This window comes from Acartia tonsa, chromosome 13, assembly GCF_053477335.1.
Source record: "Acartia tonsa isolate MP-2025a chromosome 13, ASM5347733v1, whole genome shotgun sequence".
NCBI classification, from domain to species: Eukaryota; Metazoa; Arthropoda; class Copepoda; order Calanoida; family Acartiidae; genus Acartia; species Acartia tonsa.
Window position 1 is genome coordinate 45,736,919 of NC_137272.1, and position 20,189 is coordinate 45,757,107.

Here is a 20,189-nt window from a genome sequence, read left to right on the forward strand (position 1 = left end):
ACCAATTCAGTTCTTCATCATAAGAAAGCTTCACATTAGTCCTGGGAAGGTTTTTTAGAGATATAATTTGATGATTTTGAGGTATGATTCTGTCCTTCCCTAACCATTCAAATACAGAACCTCTTTTATGGTAGGGGTGCAGCTACTAGTAATTTATATTATTTGTATGTTATTCATCTGGCTAGTAAATCTTCCTTTCAACTTTATGGTAGGGGTGCAGCTACTAGTAATTTATATTATTTGTATGTTATTCACCTGGCTAGTAAATCTTCCTTTCAACTTTATGGTAGGGGTGCAGCTACTAGTAATTTATATTATTTGTATGTTATTCACCTGGCTAGTAAATCTTCCTTTCAACTTTATGCTAGGGGTGCAGCTACTAGTAATTTATATTATTTGTATGTTATTCACCTGGCTAGTAAATCTTCCTTTCAATTTTATAGTATGGGTGCAGCTACTAGTAATTTATATTATTTGTATGTTATTCACCTGGTTAGTAAATCTTCCTTTCAATTTTATGGTATGGGTGCAGCTACTAGTAATTTATATTATTTGTATGTTATTCACCTGGTTAGTAATTCTTCCTTTCAACTTTATGGTAGGGGTGCAGCTACTAGTAATTTATATTATTTGTATGTTATTCACCTGGCTAGTAAATCTTCCTTTCAATTTTATGGTATGGGTGCAGCTACTAGTAATTTATATTATTTGTACGTTATTCACCTGGTTAGTAAATCTTCCTTTCAACTTTATGGTATGAGTGCAGCTACTAGTAATTTATATTATTTGTATGTTATTCACCTGGTTAGTAAATCTTCCTTTCAACTTTATGGTAGTGGTGCAGCTACTAGTAATTTATATTATTTGTATGTTATTCACCTGGCTAGTAAATCTTCCTTTCAACTTTATGGTAGGGGTGCAGCTACTAGTAATTTATATTATTTGTATGTTATTCACCTGGCTAGTAAATCTTCCTTTCAACTTTATGCTAGGGGTGCAGCTACTAGTAATTTATATTATTTATATGTTATTCACCTGGCTAGTAAATCTTCCTTTCAACTTTATGCTAGGGGTGCAGCTACTAGTAATTTATATTATTTGTATGTTATTCACCTGCTTAGTAAATCTTCCTTTTAACTTTATGCTAGGGGTGCAGCTACTAGTAATTTATATTATTTGCATGTTATTCACCTGGCTAGTAAATCTTCCTTTCAACTTTATGCTAGGGGTGCAGCTACTAGTAATTTATATTATTTCTATGTTATTCACCTGGCTAGTAAATCTTCCTTTCAACTTTATGGTATGGGTGCATCTACTAGTAATTTATATTATTTGTATGTTATTCACCTGGCTAGTAAATCTTACTTTCAACTTTATGCCAGGGGTGCAGCTACTAGTAATTTATATTATTTGTATGTTATTCACCTGGCTAGTAAATCTTACTTTCAACTTTATGGTATGGGTGCAGCTACTAGTAATTTATATTATTTGTATGTTATTCACCTGGTTAGTAAATCTTCCTTTCAACTTTATGGTATGGGTGCAGCTACTAGTAATTTATATTATTTGTATGTTATTCACCTGGTTAGTAAATCTTCCTTTCAACTTTATGGTATGGGTGCAGCTACTAGTAATTTATATTATTTGTATGTTATTCACCTGGTTAGTAAATCTCCCTTTCAACTTTATGAATGGATAGAAATTACATTTATCATCCAAATGTTCAAACATATCACAGGCTGGACTCATTAAACAACGTCTTAACATAAAAAAATACAATTTAAACAAGGATGACAAAACCCATGACCAAGCACAAAAATCATAGGTGGACAAAAACAAAATGGAATTAATGCATCATATGTTAAGTTGTAATAAAAAGGGAAAATTTTCACCATACCTAAATTATAGGTATGGTATTATGTAAGTCCTTTGAAGCAAAAATGACTGACTGGCGGCTGCTATTTGGTATTGAAAGCCATCAGCTGTCTACCTTTAAAGCAACCGAGAAAAAAAATCAGATTTCCCCTGTAGAGATACGGACAGACAAACAAAGTCAGTTATAGAGTAGCTTTGCTACTAAAAAAATAATTAAAATAATAATCATCATCAGAACACTAATGATTTTAAATCAATCATTTTAGAAAATTATTATCATTAAAATAGACCTCAATTACAAAATTAAGATCATTATTAAACCATAAATGATTCAAGTATCATTAGATAGTTATAATCAAGAATAATCATTATTGAGCAATGTTTATGACAAATAAACAATTATTGTAGAAGCATATATAGTTATAAAACTTTTAATGAGATATTCTTAATAGTACAATTTCACAAAATAAAAATTGACAATCTTATTAGAATGGAGGGTGGGAGGGGACTTTGGTCTGTCTATTACATTAGTCCCCAAAGTTTAAATTAACTTCCCCTTATTAATTGGCTTAGCAACTTTTGGGACTTTTATTGAATTTTGGTTGCTTGTTTCATTTAGTTGATTGTCAGAACTTTCCAACAACTACTTAATTGTAAAGTACAAAAGGGGTAATTTTGTTTATCATCATTGTTGATGAACATTAATTTATTGGCCATTGTCTTATCCTTTTAGATCCCTGGCAAGATATTTTTTTACCTGGCACAGTCATCTGCAGTGTATATACCAACAATTTTTCGTTTTCCTGTCAACTGTTTGTGCACTGCAAATAGTAAATATTTAGGGTGGGTCGATTTTGGACATTTTTATATAATAACAAAGCGGGAACTTGCACATGGTGGTTTCTAAGGCTTGGAACATACTATTTTGAAACGGACGAAAGTTCCTGATTCTACTCCTCAAGGCCTTTTCTGGGAGCACTATGAAGCCATAGTTCTGATTCAATAAATTTTGACTCCCATTCAAAAAAAGCTATACAATTGTATGTTTTGTAGCCAACGGTTTTTAGACTTAACTTTACATAAATTTAAAATCATCCATAACATTCATAAAAATCATGTGCAAGTTCCTGCTTTGGTCTCAGATGAAAATGTCCAAAATCGATCCCCCCTAATATACATTCATCAATATAAGAAACAATTTATCATTTCTGTATAAAATTATAATTGATTTTGTAATATGCCAGGTTTAAATCATGGAGGGAGGGGATATTGGGCTGTAAATCACGTTATCTTCTTTGTTGGCTAAAAAAAATTATTAAATTCTAATTAAAATTTGATTGATTGGGTTCAAACCTAAAGTGTCAAATTATTTAAGCTAATAATTTTAAGATTTAGTTTTGTTTATAATCATTGGGAATATCATCTATTGCCTAACATTGTTTGAATTCTTTGAAGTTTAAATGATGATCATTCTTGTTAAGTGTTATTACAAAATATCTTATTTTAGTTGGTGAAAATGAAATTAATTTAAAAATTCACCTATAGAATAGTCCACACAATCTAAACAATCACACTCAGCTGAACACTAGGGAAAACAATTTTCTTGTATGTATTTGAAACCGATTATTATCCGGTGGATTAGAACCGGTTCCCATCCATAAGAAAAATGTTTTCTATGAATATAGAAATGTACAATCATCAGATTGAAACCAGTTTTTTTAGCTTGTTCCTTCGGCATCTCAGGGTTAAAAAATTGGTTTCAATCTTATTATTGTACATTTTATATCCGCAGAAATCTATAATATGATGCCAGAAATAACTATTGTGCACATTTAGAATTTATGAATTCAAAGACTAGAATTAGTAAATACTCAGACGGACGTAAAAAAAACGGATCTACTGCAGTTCACGGTAAAAAATTGCTGGTAACGAATATTACCAAAAATCTATGAATTTTAAAGGCTGCTATATAGCTGCCAAACGGCTCAACGTACAGATCATACCCGCACACTATTTTATAAGGCCTACAAATAATCTGGAATAGCCAAGATCTAATGATGCACAGGGAAAGCTTCACTGAAGAAAAAACGTGTAAAATAGGCCTTTTTCGCGCATTTCTCTGCACTGCGAGATTATTATGCATTATTGATTTATGGCTATTCCAGATTATTTGTAGGCCTTCTTATGCCGCTTAAAACAGTGTGTGGGCATGATCTTTACGTTCAGCCGTTTGGCAGCTAGCAGCCTTTAAAATTCATAGATACTAAGATTCTTAATATTAGTGGTCTTTTTGAATCTGTAAAATACAATATCTATGAAACTATAATTGAATATTTTGATTTGCCAAATAAAGCTTTCCTTAAAGAGTGTCTCGCCAGAATAAGTATTCTACACATAGAAAAAGTTGCGTTACTAAATTCTAAATTTAACCAGGATTCACTCGTTATTAATTGGATTAATATCAAAGAAGCCACTATTACGGATTTATGTTCAAATTTTCCCACAATTGAAAATTGCTACTTATTTCCTTGCACTACTTCACCTGAGATTTTTTTAGATATTTTATTAATGAATATTAAGAACAGTATCATTTCTTTTCAAAGTCATTATAAAAGTAAAGCATCAGCCTATAAAAAGGAATTAAAAAAAAAACTTTATAATTTAAAAAACTTACGTGTTCGTTATGACGATGTTAACTCTGAAATTAACGACATAGAATCTCAACTATCCTCTTTTGAAGATGAAGAATGCTTAGCGCTAATTCAAGATTCTAAATTTTTCAATATAATGAATTTAGAAAAGGCAACTCCAGCTTTTGTAAAAATTCTTAAAAACTCTTCAAATAAAAACTGCTTAGCTTCTCTAACAGACAACAATGGACAAAGATTTTCAGATTTACAGGCTAGAGATAAGTACTTAGTTGATCATTTCAAAGCAAAGTTTGAAAATCCTTTCCCCTTAAGTTCTAACATACAAACTTTTTTGGGCAATTTTGGTAATCATCCATTGGTCCAGCAACACAAATTAACTGATATTGAAAGGGATTCTCTCGAGGGGGAAATTACAGACTCTGAACTTGACCTTTCTCTAAAAACCTCTAATCTTACTTCTTCTATCGGACCTGATGGTATTCATATTAAATGTATAAAAAAAATTTTGGTCTTTTCTAAGAACACCCATTAGGGTGGCCTTTAATAAGATGATTACTTTAAAATCAACAAATCAGCTTATGCGATGCTCCAGGATAAAATTAATTGAAAAAAATGGGGATTTGGATCTTTCAAAAATTAAATCACTACATCCAATAGCAAATCTAACACACTTGTACAAACTTTTTAGTGGTGTTCTTGTAAACTGTTTAAAAAAATTTGTAGACAAAGTATGTTATAAAGCTCAGAAAGGCTACAGTTCTAAATACTGCATTCAAGAAGGTCTCATTTACACCTTTGAAACTATTAATAAGGCAATCAAAACCAATACACCCCTTGCTGTACTTAATTTGGATTTTTCTTCAGCGTTTGACGCTATAGGTCATGAGTACATTTTAGAAGCATTTAGATTCCACAACTTTGGACCTTACTTTATCGATTTCTTAAGTACTTGCCTGAACAATAGATATGGACATATAGCAACTGCAGAAGGAATTACTGAAAATTTCTGTTTTAATATAGGTACTCTTCAAGGAGATAGACCAAGTCCAGACATCTTTAAAATTAGTCTTAATCCACTAATCTTAAAAATTGTTCTATGTGAACAAATAAACATACCTAGGGAAATCCCCTTTAATTCTGATGAGACTTCTGCGGAAGCTGACCCTTTGGCAGCTTTTGCAGATGACCTGGATGTGTTCTTTAGTCCTACTCAGGAAAATGTAGAAATCTGCAACTCTATTTTAACACACTTTGGTAATCTATCTGGTCTCAAAATTAATAGAACAAAAACAAAAATTTGTCTTATTGGGGATAGGATAAATAATGATTTCAATAACTCTTGTAATAATCTAGGTTTTGAAATAGTTGACTCTTTTAAGATGTTGGGTATTATTTTTGATCATAAACTTGAAAGAATGCATTTAAATTGGGACAGATGCTTTGAAAAAATAGTCAAGATAAGGAACTTTTGGGGTATTTTTGGTCTAAGCATACCTGGGAAGGTAAACGTTATAAAAACATTTATTTTTCCACAATTAAATTATATAGGCTCTGTGCTAAATGTTCCTGATTTATTCTTAAAGAATGTTGAGGAATTAGTTATTAGCTTCCTTAATCAAGGGACACCAATAGCTAAATCAAAGATCTTTACACCTGTTTCCAAGGGAGGGCTTGGTTTAGCAAAACCTAGAACTTTCTTAAAATCTTTAGATTTATTGCTTTTCAAAAAATCTTTAAACATAACAGATTCATGGAGCTCAGAACTACGTCATGCTGCACTTAATATCAATGATAAGTTCTATTATACTAATAATATTGAAAAAAATTTTAACCCAATTTTACACAGAATTATCTCTTCATACAAGGAATTTTCTACTTCATACTGGTTAAACCATTCTAACATTTTAGATATGAGAATCTATGACAATCCCCTTTTTACTGATGCCTTAAATAACAAGTTTAACAGGACCCTCTTCACAAATCATACCTGGGAAAGGTTTGGAGAGATTTTTTTTACCCTTAGAATTGTTGACATTATCAATGACGAACACAAATGTCTTGACAGGGAAGCTTTTCAATTTAAAAACAATTTGGTAATTAACGTCATGGAATATTTTAGACTATCAAGCATTTTTAGATACAGTTTAGATAAATTTAGTTAAAAAATTAAAGAACCTTACCTATGTATTGATGACTTTTTTAAGAAAAAAAACTTGAAGTTAAAAAATTTTAGAAAATACCTATTCTATGATGATATAGATATTACAAAGATTTACACTAGTAAATCCAGATACTCGTGGACTGATTCCAGGGTTATGGACGTAGAGAGAGAAAAAAAGTGGCTTAATGTTTGGAATCACAGTTTCATACCCATACAAATTAGAGAATTTGGCCTTAAACATCTTAATAATACTAATAAATATAAATGTCATTTATCGAAAATTAATCATAATATCTCCCCCACCTGTACTTTTTGTGAACTATACAATCTATTACCTGCTCAAAGGGAAACTATCAAACATTTTTTTATAGACTGCCCAACCTCTATTTCATTAGCAAACAATTATTTTAATAATAATTTAAAGGTGGCAAACTTTAACTTTTCAATGGAAAATCTTTTAATAGGAGCACCCTCTTATCTACCAGATTTTGTAATTTTTATTCTTAATATAGAAATATTAATGTTTAATTATTTTCTTTATAGCTGTGCCAGGAAAGGAAAGCCACCCTTGATGGTTAATCTTATTTGTTTTATCTCTAATTACAGAAAACTGTTTTTAAAAAATGGCAGTTATAGTAAGAGGTTTTCTAAAATAATCTTTGACCCAGGTTGATATAATAAATAAATGATGAAAGGGGGAGGGGGGGGGGGGTGAGATGAAACTGCGCTACAATTTATATTTGGGTTTTTTAGTTTAATAAAATTATTAGGTGGATTATGAGGGGAGGTGAAGGGAAAATAAACTTATTTTCTTTATCTAAATTAAAATAAAAACTTTGTGTCTTTAACAGAAGCTCTTACCTGTCCCTCTACATAGAGTACAATTTTTTTCCCTTTTCATATCTCTTAGTTACAATGTTGAATGTATGTACATACGGCCAAGGTCAGCTATGGAGAAGCTACGCTACTAATTAATAAACCAAAATGTGTTTTTTTTTATTCTTTTTAATTTCAGTTTCCTTCAAAGTGTCTTGTTGTCCATTGAACCCTGAAAAATCCCACCCTCTAATTCTTCTGTTGCATAGCACCAAACCCTGTTACTGTTAAAATTTTTCTGTATTCTTTAGGAATGATTATATGGGGAAAAGGGGGAGTGGTGACGCTAATTCTATCTTCTCTTATTTACAATTTTATAAGAACGGACGAATAATAGTTATAAAGAAATTTTGCTACAAACTTTTTATTTATTTTAAAAAAAGTCCTCTGTCTTAACCTTTGTAGTTTCCCTTTAAGTACCTTGTTGTACACCGTCTTGTCAAACTTTTAAAATCTAAACTTTCTTCCTCTTAAATTGTAGTGTTTTTCATTAAATTAACAATTTCTTTCTTTTCAGCTGCTGAGCACAGACGAGACCAGGAGTTTTTCCAGCATCGGCGTTTTGGAGTTGGTGAAGGAGGCCACCCTGAGCGTGTTCGTGACCGCAGTTCTAATGGAGGTGCTGGACCCAGCCGTAGCCGCCGTGATGAATTCAGTGGTGGACGCGCGGGTAGCCATCATAATGTGTATCCTGGTGACCGAATCAGTAGCCATGTCTTGGGTCGAGGCAGAAATGGTGGTAGAGCAGAGATAAATGGAGAGGATTGTCATCAAACAGCTCCCAACAATCAAAACTTAAAACTACAACTTCCCTCAGATAAGGATTTTTACTTGTGTACATTAAGTCTAAACGGTCAACTTCTAGTATCCAGACAAGCATACTCTAATGACAAACTGCCCGTTTTTGACAAGGACAATCGCATCCAACGAATGGGCCTGACTCTACCAAAACCTAACTTCTTTGTCTCTGGCCTGTCAGCCTCTACAAAGGTGACCTGTACGTTTATTGGAGGTACCTGTTTCTCGTGTGATGTTATGGGTAACAGCCATAACATTAACAATGATGCAAGAGTTTTTCTTCTTGGTGATCAACACTGTCCTGTCCTTGCTGGTCTGAAACAGGATTGCTGTCCTGTTATTCATGTAGAGTACGGAACCTTTATGGACCTCAAGAATTTGCTGACTAGACATTTCAAAGCTGGGCTAAGGATACGAAGTGGGTCAATAGGTATATGTCTCCTTCTTACCCTGCTTATGAAGGTTGGCCACACAACATACTGGTCACAGCTGTTGAGCTTTTCAGAGTGGGCCGCTAATCACAACTTGCAAATTTTACCATCTATTCCACCATTCCCTACTGGCTATGGCTTGGACAGTCTAATTTCAATTAAGCAGCTAAACACACACCTGCAAGTGTGTCACTTTGGTAACAGCGCAGGAGGTAAAAATGCGAAATACTCACTCTGGCAACCCCTCACCTCCACTCTTGAACAGCATGGTGCTGTTGACAGTTCCATTCCTTCCCCCCCAATTTGCGTACAGGAGGTGGGGGGAATGTACGCACGCTGTGAAGGGCAATTTTCAGTAGGATGTGAAGGAGACTGGAGCCACGGAATACCCAGGAACATTGAGGAGACCTTCCTCGTATCCTTATTACAGTCTGTGTCAGCTGCCCATATTGATCTGAACCCAGCAGCTCCAGCAGTTCTAATCCCAAGTAAGGAATCCTTATTGGCTGGGCTCAGATCTGGCACCAGATTAGACATAAACAGTGGCAGGAACATCTACATGCTTGGTAGCTCTATAATGCAACAGACGAAACCATTTCTGCAAGAGCTCTGCATCAATAAAGGAGTACAGGTTGTCTCCTGCTGCAAAGGAGGAGATTTTTACAACTACTTCTGGAACCAAGATCACTCCTTCCTAGCTGCTGGTAAGGAAGACGACATTCTTTTCTTACACTGCCTGGGCAATTACATGCTCAATAAGGACAACTTCTGGATGGATATGTTACACAACGGCAAGAGAGTGTTCCATCTGACCCATCCAACAATCCTGACAGACCAGCAAATGGACAAGTTGATCCATGACACAAATAAGCTGACTATCTATCTAGCACAGCACTTCAAGGGAAGGGTGTTCATCCTAGGACCCTTCCCAAGACACATCTCTCAATGCTGTGGTTTACAAGAACACTCTGTGCTAGATAGTGAAAATCAGAGAATATCCATGACCGGTTATACCAACCTCCTCAACCAATTTCTACAGTCAAGCCTGATCCTACCTGACAGATGCGAGTTCTTGGTTTACCAGAACATTTTCGGTAAGAACTTTGACAAACATAGCCTAGCTGATGGAGTTCACCTTACAGCCTCAGCCTATAAAGCATGTGCCAACTTTTTCCTGGGAGCTTTTCAGCGGAAACCGAGAAGACAAGCTGATATTACCTTGAAGATGCCAACCTTCAACAGCTATCTAACCGCCAAGGGACTGCTGACCAAGAATAACTCCGACAACAAAGAACCAATGGAAAGTGCCATTGATGATGCCATCAATCTAGCAAAATAAACTATTGTAATCTTTTTTAACCTGATTTTATTCGTGCTTTTATTCATTATCCTGATATCTTTCTTTTAAATTATTTATTTATTTTAAGAATAAAGTTTTAATAATAATAATATAGATTTTTGGCAATATTCGTTACCAGCAATATTTTACCGTGAACTGCAGTATATCCAAAAAAACATTAGACTGAAAATTTATCAGTCATATATTGTTTTGCTATATTTGTCACATTTTTACACTTTAAAAAAAATATGGGTACACATGGCTGATAGATCTGACCCATTACCTGGTTATTATTATTACAGCAGGGTGTGGCAGAGGTTGGATCACACATGGCTGGTAGATATGAACCATTACCTGGTTATTTGTATTACAGCAGGGTGTGGTAGAGGTTGGATCACACATGGCTGGTAGATCTGAACCATTACCTGGTTATCTGTATAACAGTAGGGTGTGGTAGAGGTTGGAACACACATGGCTGGTAGATCTGAACCATTACCTGGTTATTTGTATTACAGCGGGGTGTGGCAGAGGTAGGATCACACATGGCTGGTAGATCTGAACCATTACCTGGTTATTTGCATTACAGCAGGGTGTGGCAGAGGTAGGATCACACATGGCTGGTAGATCTGAACCATTACCTGGTTATCTGCATTAGAGCAGGGTGTGGTAGAGGTTGGATCACACATGGCTGGTAGATATGAATTATTACCTGGTTATTTGCAATACAGCAGGGTGTAGCAGAGGTAGGATCACACATGGCTGGTAGATCTGAACCATTATTTGGTTATTTGCATTACAGCAGGGTGTGGCAAAGGTTGGATCACACATGGCTGGTAGATCTTAACCATTGCCCGGTTATTATTATTACAACCAGGTGTGTTGCAGAGGTTGGATCACACATGGCTGTTAGATCTGAATCAATACCTGGTTATTTTCATTAAAACAGGGTGTGGCAGAGGTTGGATCACACATGGCTGGTAGATCTGAACCATTACCTGGTTATTAGCATTGCAGCAGGGTGTGGTATAGGTTGGATCACACATAGCTGGTAGATCTGAACCATTACCTGGTTATTTGCATTACAGCAGGGTGTGGGAAAGGTTGGATCACACATAACTGGTAGATCTGAATCATTACCTGGTTATTATTATTACAGCAGGGTGTAGCAGAGGTTGGATCACACATGGCTGATAGATCTGAACCATTACCTAGTTATTAGCATTAATGCAGGGTGTGGCAGAGGTTGGATCACACATGGCTGGTAGATCTGAACCATTACCTGGTTATTTGCATTACAGCAGGGTGTGGCAGAGGTTGGATCACACATGGCTGGTAGATCTGAACCGTCCATGGTATAGCCAACACCACATTTACCATCTGATCTGTATCTCACTGAAAAATATCAAAATGGAGATGTGACTTTAAAGCTGATTAATATCCGCTGGATTAGAACTGGTTATGAGCCATATTTAGAAATCATGTATTGCATCCCATCATAATTTTTTTTCAAATAGTAGAATTCAATTCATGAAATTAATGTATTTAATATATGTTGATAGATTTTTACACTACAATGACATAAATAACAATCTTATTCTGCAATGATAAAGCTTTAGGCAGACATACAGACGGACAGAGAGAAAGACAGACAGACATCATTCTACTTTCTATTATAGATTACCTTGTTTCACAACATCTGTGATTGCGTCAGGATCTATTATTACACCGCTTATCCTAAAAAATTAAATTACCGTTGCTTTAACCTTTTTTCTAGATTATGTTTTTATATTCTTTAAAAATTCTATCAATTATTGGTTAAGTTAATTAATGATTAAAAATTCTAACTTATTTTTACAGATATATCAATCTTATAAACTCCAAATCGGGATGGGGGGTTATATAGATTTGATACCACCCCCGCCAGGACTTTTGCCTTTTAAAAAATATAAAATTTATACCTCTTATGGTTTTTGAAATAGTAGGATGGTGGGTGGGGGGGACCTTGGTACCCCCCACCCCATATAAAATAAAAAAAATTTCATTTACCGCCCTCCCCTCATAATAAAAGTTACCTTTTCCAATCAGGTCTACATCTTTTATGTCCGCTTGTCGCAAATTTAAGTTCACCTTTGAAAATGATTTAACTTTCATTAGAGGATTTTATAAATTTTAATTGGTAGATTTTTTATTTAAAATAAATAAAAATTTTAAAGATGAAAACATCCATAAAAGTGAACTGGATCAAATCTGAGCATTAAAATTAGACTTTATTTGCTTTGCTTAGAATAATGTACCTAATCATACTAGTAATCAATGTTGCAAAATCATAGGATAATCATATCATGTATTTAAAAAAGCTAAAAATCATCATGTTAAAAAATTGACTTTATTGGAAATTATTATAGAGTTACAACGCTTAATAAATTGTACCTAACTGTTAAAAAAATCATCTCACCAAGGTTAAAATCAAAAGGACAATTCTAACATTTAGAAAATCTTTGCTTTTAAAAAAAACATAATAAAATACCTGTCCCCAAAAGATTTTCCTAAAAAATAATAATAAATATTGTAATTTAAAATATGAAAATATTATAAGATTATATTTTGTTATGAAAAAAATGTTGACAATATAAATACTATTACAAAAATGAAAATGTGTCTATCTTTTTAATTATGAAATTATTTAGCGTATTCCCTTAAAGTGCCTTGTTAAGCACTAAACCCCCACCCCTTTTTTTAATATAGATTGAAAATAAGAGGGAGGAAGTGTTTTCCCTATGCCTATAGTCCTTAAATATAGTATCAGGATGTGTGTTTGTCTGTTTGTTTGTACCGAATGATCTCACTAACCGCTAAACCGATCGTAGAAGGGTACCACCACCCCCCACTAAGAGAAATCACAAAAAATCTATATTCTTTTTAACGTTTCTCGATTTTACAAAGAGAGCTAAACGCAACATAAACGTCCACGCAACACAGACATATTTTAAAAACATTTAATGTGCCACTGGAGGCCTCTAGGGGCGTATCCGCTAGTACTAGATAAACAAAAAAGACTACCCCCCACCCGTGTATTCAATTTATTTCAAAATAAGTTGAAGGGGGGTTATTTGTTCAACTAGTCACTTAAAGGGAAACCACGGGCCTCAATTTTCATACCTGCATCAAATAATCTAGAGTAGCTATGCTTTGTTTCATGGCTGCCGAGGTGGAGAGTATTCGGTCCATCTCAAACCAATCGTCAATGTTTCTATAAATGAGGTCCATATTAGCAACAATTAATAAAGTACACTGGTACCCAAAGTTTTATAACTACATAATCTTATTTGTTGGCCCAAAAAGTTTGGATACTTTTATTGATTTTCAACTAGTTGGTTCTAAACTAGAAGTGTTCTAACATCTCCACCAATAACTGGCGACTGAGGTGGGTAATATAGTATTTCTATAAATGAGGTTCATATTAGCAACAATTAATAAATTACACTGGTACCCAAAGTTTTAATATCCACATAATCTTATTTGTTGGCCCAATAAGTTTGGATACTTTTATTGATTTTGTACTAGGATGACAACAACCACCGAAGCTCTGAAACGGTAGGACAAACGGACGTTAACACTTGTATAGTGTAAGAACGGAATAATCAGAATAGAAATGAATAAGAGTCAAAGCAAAAGTAAATTTGTTGAAAAACTGCGTGATACAGGATAATGTTTATGGACATACTTACATTTTTAGGACTTGATTAAAGAGTTGCTTCTCCTGTAATATTGTTCTTTGTTGTGCCAGGAAAAAATATACCAAAATGAGTATAGAGTTGGTTTCTAAATCTTAACTACTACAGGAATCACCATTCAAAGTTTGAAATCGATAGGACAATTCTAACATGCCTAAATTAACACACAAAAAATCTATCTGTCTCGGATAGACGGACTGATTCTAATTATAGAAAAGCTTTGCTTTGAAAAATATACAACTTGACATTTTCGAACCCATTCATCAAAAAAACCTACGTTCAAGTAACCTCTTTTTAAATGGCATTAAAAATGAAAGGGATAATAAATAAAAAAATGACATTAAATGTTGAAAGATAATTAGAAACACTTTTATTTTACATTAAAAAGATATTCAATTAATAAAAAAAACTTATTAAGATTTTAATATTTTATTGGAGGTCTTAATCAAAAACAGAAAATTGAGAGTGAAATGATTCTATTGTCTTAAATCAATTAAAATAAATTCTGCTTTTCCCCCAGGAAGGAAGAGGATACCAGATTGTAAATTACACTGGCATCCAATGTTTTATAATTTTGAGTACTTTTTATTGATTTTCAATTGGTTGGTTGATTCCAAAAAAAAGGTTTCAAACTTCTCAATCTCCATCAATAATTTTAATCTACAGAAGGGTTGTTTTAAATACTCATTGGAGATGAATGCGATTGTTGTATTGTTATATTTGCCCTATTCTTCATAAGATGTGTATATGATGTCTGTCTGTCTGTCTTCCAGTGATATCCTTGCTCTCTTTTACAAATAAAAATTTAATTTAACCTATCCAAAAATGCCCAAATGCTTTGCGAATATCAAACTGACAATAATAAACCCGAAAATGATACTAACATTAAATTATTACTATGGATAAGACAATGGACGATAAATTATCATTTATTCCCAGTCTTGTTAAACAAAACGAACTCTTCTAATTTTAAAGTTTGTAACTACTAGGGTAAAAAAAGCAATCAAAATTGCTTAAAAGTACAAAATTGTCCATTCTAAAGTTTAAATTATTTGTTAAAAGTTTGATGCCTTGAGTTTTTTTATTTTGAGGATTGTACATGTTGGGTCCGTAACCATTCGTCCTACTTAAATCATTTGTGGAGATGTTTGAACCAACCAATGAAATTCAATAAAAGTTTTTAAGCCAACAAATAGGATAACGTTGTTATAAAGAGAGGGGTAGGTTTCTAGTAGAATCCGTAAAGGTGTGTGTTTTAAGGCTTAAAAATAGTAGTAGAATGATAATATTCATTAAATATGTGTATTTCTTATTGAAAAGAACTATAGACAACAACATTTTTTTTAAAGTTAACATAAATATTTACCGTTCTACTACTGTTTTTACCTTATAACACATAACCTTTACGGATTTTACCAGAAACCTACCCCTCTCTTTTTAAGTACCAGTGTAATTCACAGTCTAATGTCCCCTCCCTCCCTAACTATTATATAAAAGCGCTTTTAGAAATAAACATACTTATGTTGTAATATGTTTAAAATTAAAAGAGTAGTTTGGTAGCTAGACAAAGTGTCTTAAAAATCAGCCATGTGACGTCATAAAAATGAGGAAGCTGAGAGGAGAAGTAGGAAAAAAAATCCTAAAAAAACGAGATGGTTAATCCCTCATTTTTATGACGTCACTTTGTCCAGTTACAGTAGTTTGAATATGAAATTGTCCCTTATCGTCTTAGGAAGCAATATTAGCAACTTCAATGGTTTAATCACAATTATGTTATTGTCTTACAAGGTTTGAAATTGATAGGGCGACTCTATTTAATAATATGTTATTAGTTATTTCTCGCATTGTATTATAAACAGCTTTCCGCGGATAAAAAATGGACATATTATAAGATTTAAGGGACAACGTAAAGTGCTATAAAAAACGTCTATTATTCATCTCTTTTTTAGTTGTTTTCTTTCCCACTTCTCCTCTCATCCCTCCCTTTTTAGGACACAACCCAATCTTTCCCGATTTTGTATAATTTTTTGAGGAACACGACTCCAGTGACGTCATATTTTTCTTTCCCGAAAAAGGGAAGGGGGGAGATAATCTCTTCAAAAGAGATGGGGAAAACCCCTTTTTCTCCCATTCTTTTTTTCTTTCCCCCTTCCCTTTTTCGGGAAAGAAAAATATGACGTCACTGGAGTCGTGTTCCTCAAAAAATTATACAAAATCGGGAAAGATTGGGTTGTGTCCTTTTTAGACGTATTTTTATGACGTCACTCATGGCACTTTACGCTGTCTCAAGATTAAAACCATTTTGTTTAGCCCCTAGTTCCTAAAGGTACTTAAATGATTATACATTTTTACATTTGTATAAAACTGGATAGAATACAATGCTAGACATAGTTTTTTTTCGTATGGATATGAACCGGTTCTAATCCACCTGATATTAATCGGTTTCAAATGAAAATGAAAACCTACCCATCTTTTCTAAGTTCCGCCTCCAGACTGCTAAAATAGAAATTGCCAGCTCTACTGACGTGTCCCGCCAGCAAACACGTTCCAAGCAATAAATATACAAGATTTGGTTTTGGCGACATTTTCTGGGGTTTTTTTTATCACATTTTTTCTAAATTTTATGAAAAATATTATCTATTTGTGTGTAGGTTTAGACGTTTAGATCTTGTTAACTACTGAACTAATGGGGCTCTACTTTTCATGGAATATACCTGGAGAACCTGTTTTAGTTTTTAGTTTTTTTGCTAACAAAACAACGCTTTTTTTCAATGCAAAAATAAACAGGGGTTGGAGGACTTCCACACACGGTCCAAAGACAAACGCAGAAGTCCCAAACGTCGGATTTGACAACTAACCCAACCTATTTTAGACCATCCTATAGGTTTTTAAATGCCTTACCACTGCGGGGGGCTTATTTGTACATTCTTATCTTAACCTAAAATAATTTGTATAGAAATACTTAGTAATATGAATTAAATTGATATTTTAACAATCCTGCGTTTGTCCACTCTAACGTTTGGGACTCATGCGTTTGTCCTGGAACCCCAAACACCTCTTAGAAAGAGGCCCCTAGATGCTAGGGCCGAACCACCAACAACATTTAAAACAAAAAACTAAAATCTTTTGTAAATTAGATTTTTAGTTGATTTCACTTGTTCACTAAAATGAAGTTTATTCATCCAAAAAGGATGTGGGGGGGCTGGTAACCCTAAATTTTAAAGAATACATTTCATTATTCTTTAATTTGAGGGAAAGGGCGAGTTTAGATTCTGTACACCACCATTAACTTTTATTTATCAATAATATAGATGTGTTGACTTGATGACTTCAATAAAAATAAATGATGATGTCTGATCGACTAAATACCGATAAATAAGTTATAATTTGTTCATGAAATGTGCTGCACAGTTTTAGGTTGGGCCAAGGCATTCCCTAATTAAGCACTAGTAATGTTATTAGGTTATTAGGCTATGCCGCTGTGTTTGGCAAAGATACGAGATTCGAACCCACTACCTATCCAAGTGCTATATAAGAAAAAGTAGCGGTTTCGCCCCTAGCCTCTAGGGGCTTTGCCCAAAAAGTAAAAAAAATATAAAAAAATTTGGAGATGCAACCAATGCAACGACTAATACATTTTTAAAAATGGGAGGGGAATTTTTGTTTTTTGGGGGGTTGTGGGTGTCCAACCCCCCAAGAAATCTGTTCAGTAGTTACCGAGATCTTAAGGGACGCACAGACTTTCAACTTTGTATTATAGATAAAGTACTGTAACACAAATATAACATTTTATTGTTTCAGACATACGGATAAACTGACATACGAACAGACGGACAGACAGACGGACAGACAGACGGACAAACAGACAGACAGGCAGGCTTTTTATTAGCAAATGGAGTAATAAAATTTTTTAACACAATAAAACGTGGCAATTTCATTAAGGGGAAGGAATGATAACTAATACGTGGACAACCAAAAAAAAACAATCAGTAATCAGTGAATAATCAGGGATCTTCAGGGATAAGACAATGAACAATAAATTGATGTGCATTCCCAATGATGACAATTAAAATTATCCTTTATCTAAATTAAAAAGATATTGGTTAAAACATTTGGTCACTTATCTAAATCAACCAATCCATCAAAATTTAGTAAAAGCCAATGAATAAGAAAACATCAATATAAAAGTTTGGGTACTAGTGTAATTGTCAGTCCAATGTCCCCTCCCTGTCTGTAATGAATATATACTAATAGCATTTTTATTCCACAAAGTTCACTTAAAGCGACAGTAAGGAAAAAAAAATTTCCCAGGCATAAGGACAACTGTTTCTAAAATGTCCCAATGAACATTAGTGGAAAAACGAAAATCTTAAAATGAGGCCTTTTTGAGAAATGTCCCATTGATTTAAAACCTTGCATGATTATTCCTTGAACAATAAGGAATAAGAAAGACTAAAATCCATTTTAAAATGTTTAGTTATGAGCATTAATATAATGTTACAAAAGATTAACAAACTTTTTTCAAATAATTTTCATCAATTCAAACAAAAATTGTAGACGTCCCAAAGGCAAATGAGGGTAGGGGTTGGGGGGGGGTTTAGTTACACATCAACTTTCCAATTTTGTTATAAAAAGAAATTTTAGAAAATTTGTATTGCGAATTTTTATCCAGTGGTGATTTTTCAGGAAGGTTGAAGGTACCATCTCCCCTTAGAGCTATTATGGAGAACCGTATCGGTTCAGCTGTTGGCAAGAACGTAAGTTACAGACAAACATCATGTTACTTTTATATAAAATGTGATAAAAAGTTATGAATGAAGAAAAAACTTGATGTACAGATACATTTTTATTTATCCAATTTTTAATATCTTTTTGCTAAAAAAATTTGTTTTTTTGTATAAACACTGGAATAACAAAACTCACCAATAATTAGTTTCTAAATTATTTTTTGGGTCATTTGCAATTTGAAATTAAATTTTCGAATGTGTACGCAGTTTCCTCGGTGTTTCCTCATCCCATCTCAATATTTACTACTAGCTAAAAAAAATCAAAATTTGAATGTATAAAAGATTTATATAATATACATTCAAAATTTTAATTTTTTAAATTTAGATTTTTTGGATTTTTAAAGCTTTTTTAGCTTGTAGTAAATATTGAGATAGGATGAGGAAACTATGTACACAATGGGCAACTCAAATTCAGCTGACCTTTTTTGAGTATCATTATTATTAGCATGGTTTAGTTTTTACATTTTAATTATTGTATTATAGTCTGTCTTGCAGGGTTCTAAAGGGATAAGACAATGGACGAAAACTTTAAAAATATTTCAATAATGAAGAGCAAAATTACCCCTTTGCAGAGCTGGATCTTTAAATCATTTCAAATGGGGATGAGCCAACTTTCCGCTAATGAGAGCACAGCATTTTACGAAATGCCGCGCTGTGAATGGCTAAAATTCGGCGCACCCCGATTTGGCGCACCATTGAAATGATTTAAAGATCCAGCTCAGGTTAAATTTATCGGAATATAATTTTGGATAATAATGATTTTTAACCAACTAATCAATAAAAAGTACCCAAAAAATTTTAGCCAACGAGTAAGATAAAACTTTGGGTACCAGTGTTATTTACAGTCCAATGTCCCCTCCCTCTCTGACTGTTTGGGGGGGTCAAAAATATTAATGTTATTAAAAAATTTCGAGATTATGCCATATTAATACAAGAATCCTCCTAAAAAACTATCTAAGTATTTATTATGAAAGGACGTCTTAAAAACGTAAAAATTAAATACGGCTTTTATTCCTATATTCATACTATCTACCAAAATTTTACTTTTTATCTATAATACAAAGTAGCTTGATGTCTGTCTGTCTGTCCGTCCGTCCGTCTGAAGCTTAAGATCTTGGTAACCACTGAACCGATCGGATTCTACTCTTCAGGGAATATACCTACTGGTCATGTGGTGGTTTTTGGCTATTTTCTTGGGGGGTGTGACATCCCCAACTCCCCAATCATCTCTTGGGGCAAAGCCCCTAGAGGCCAGGGACGAAACCGCTAGTGTACTTATATTTTAATCATTAAAAAAAACGGTCGGACCATCACTAATTAGACAAAAACTTCAGTTTTAAATCTAAGTATTACAGAAATTATTTACAGCTTTTTTCACAATTTAATAACAAAATTGATGCTTAATAGTTTAGATAGTTTGCTTAATCTAATCATCCCATATATCTGATCTTTAAATAATAATTTCTACAACAACTAGGTATAATATTATGAGCAAAGTATCACAATAAAAAGACCATTGTTTGTATTAATAATTTAA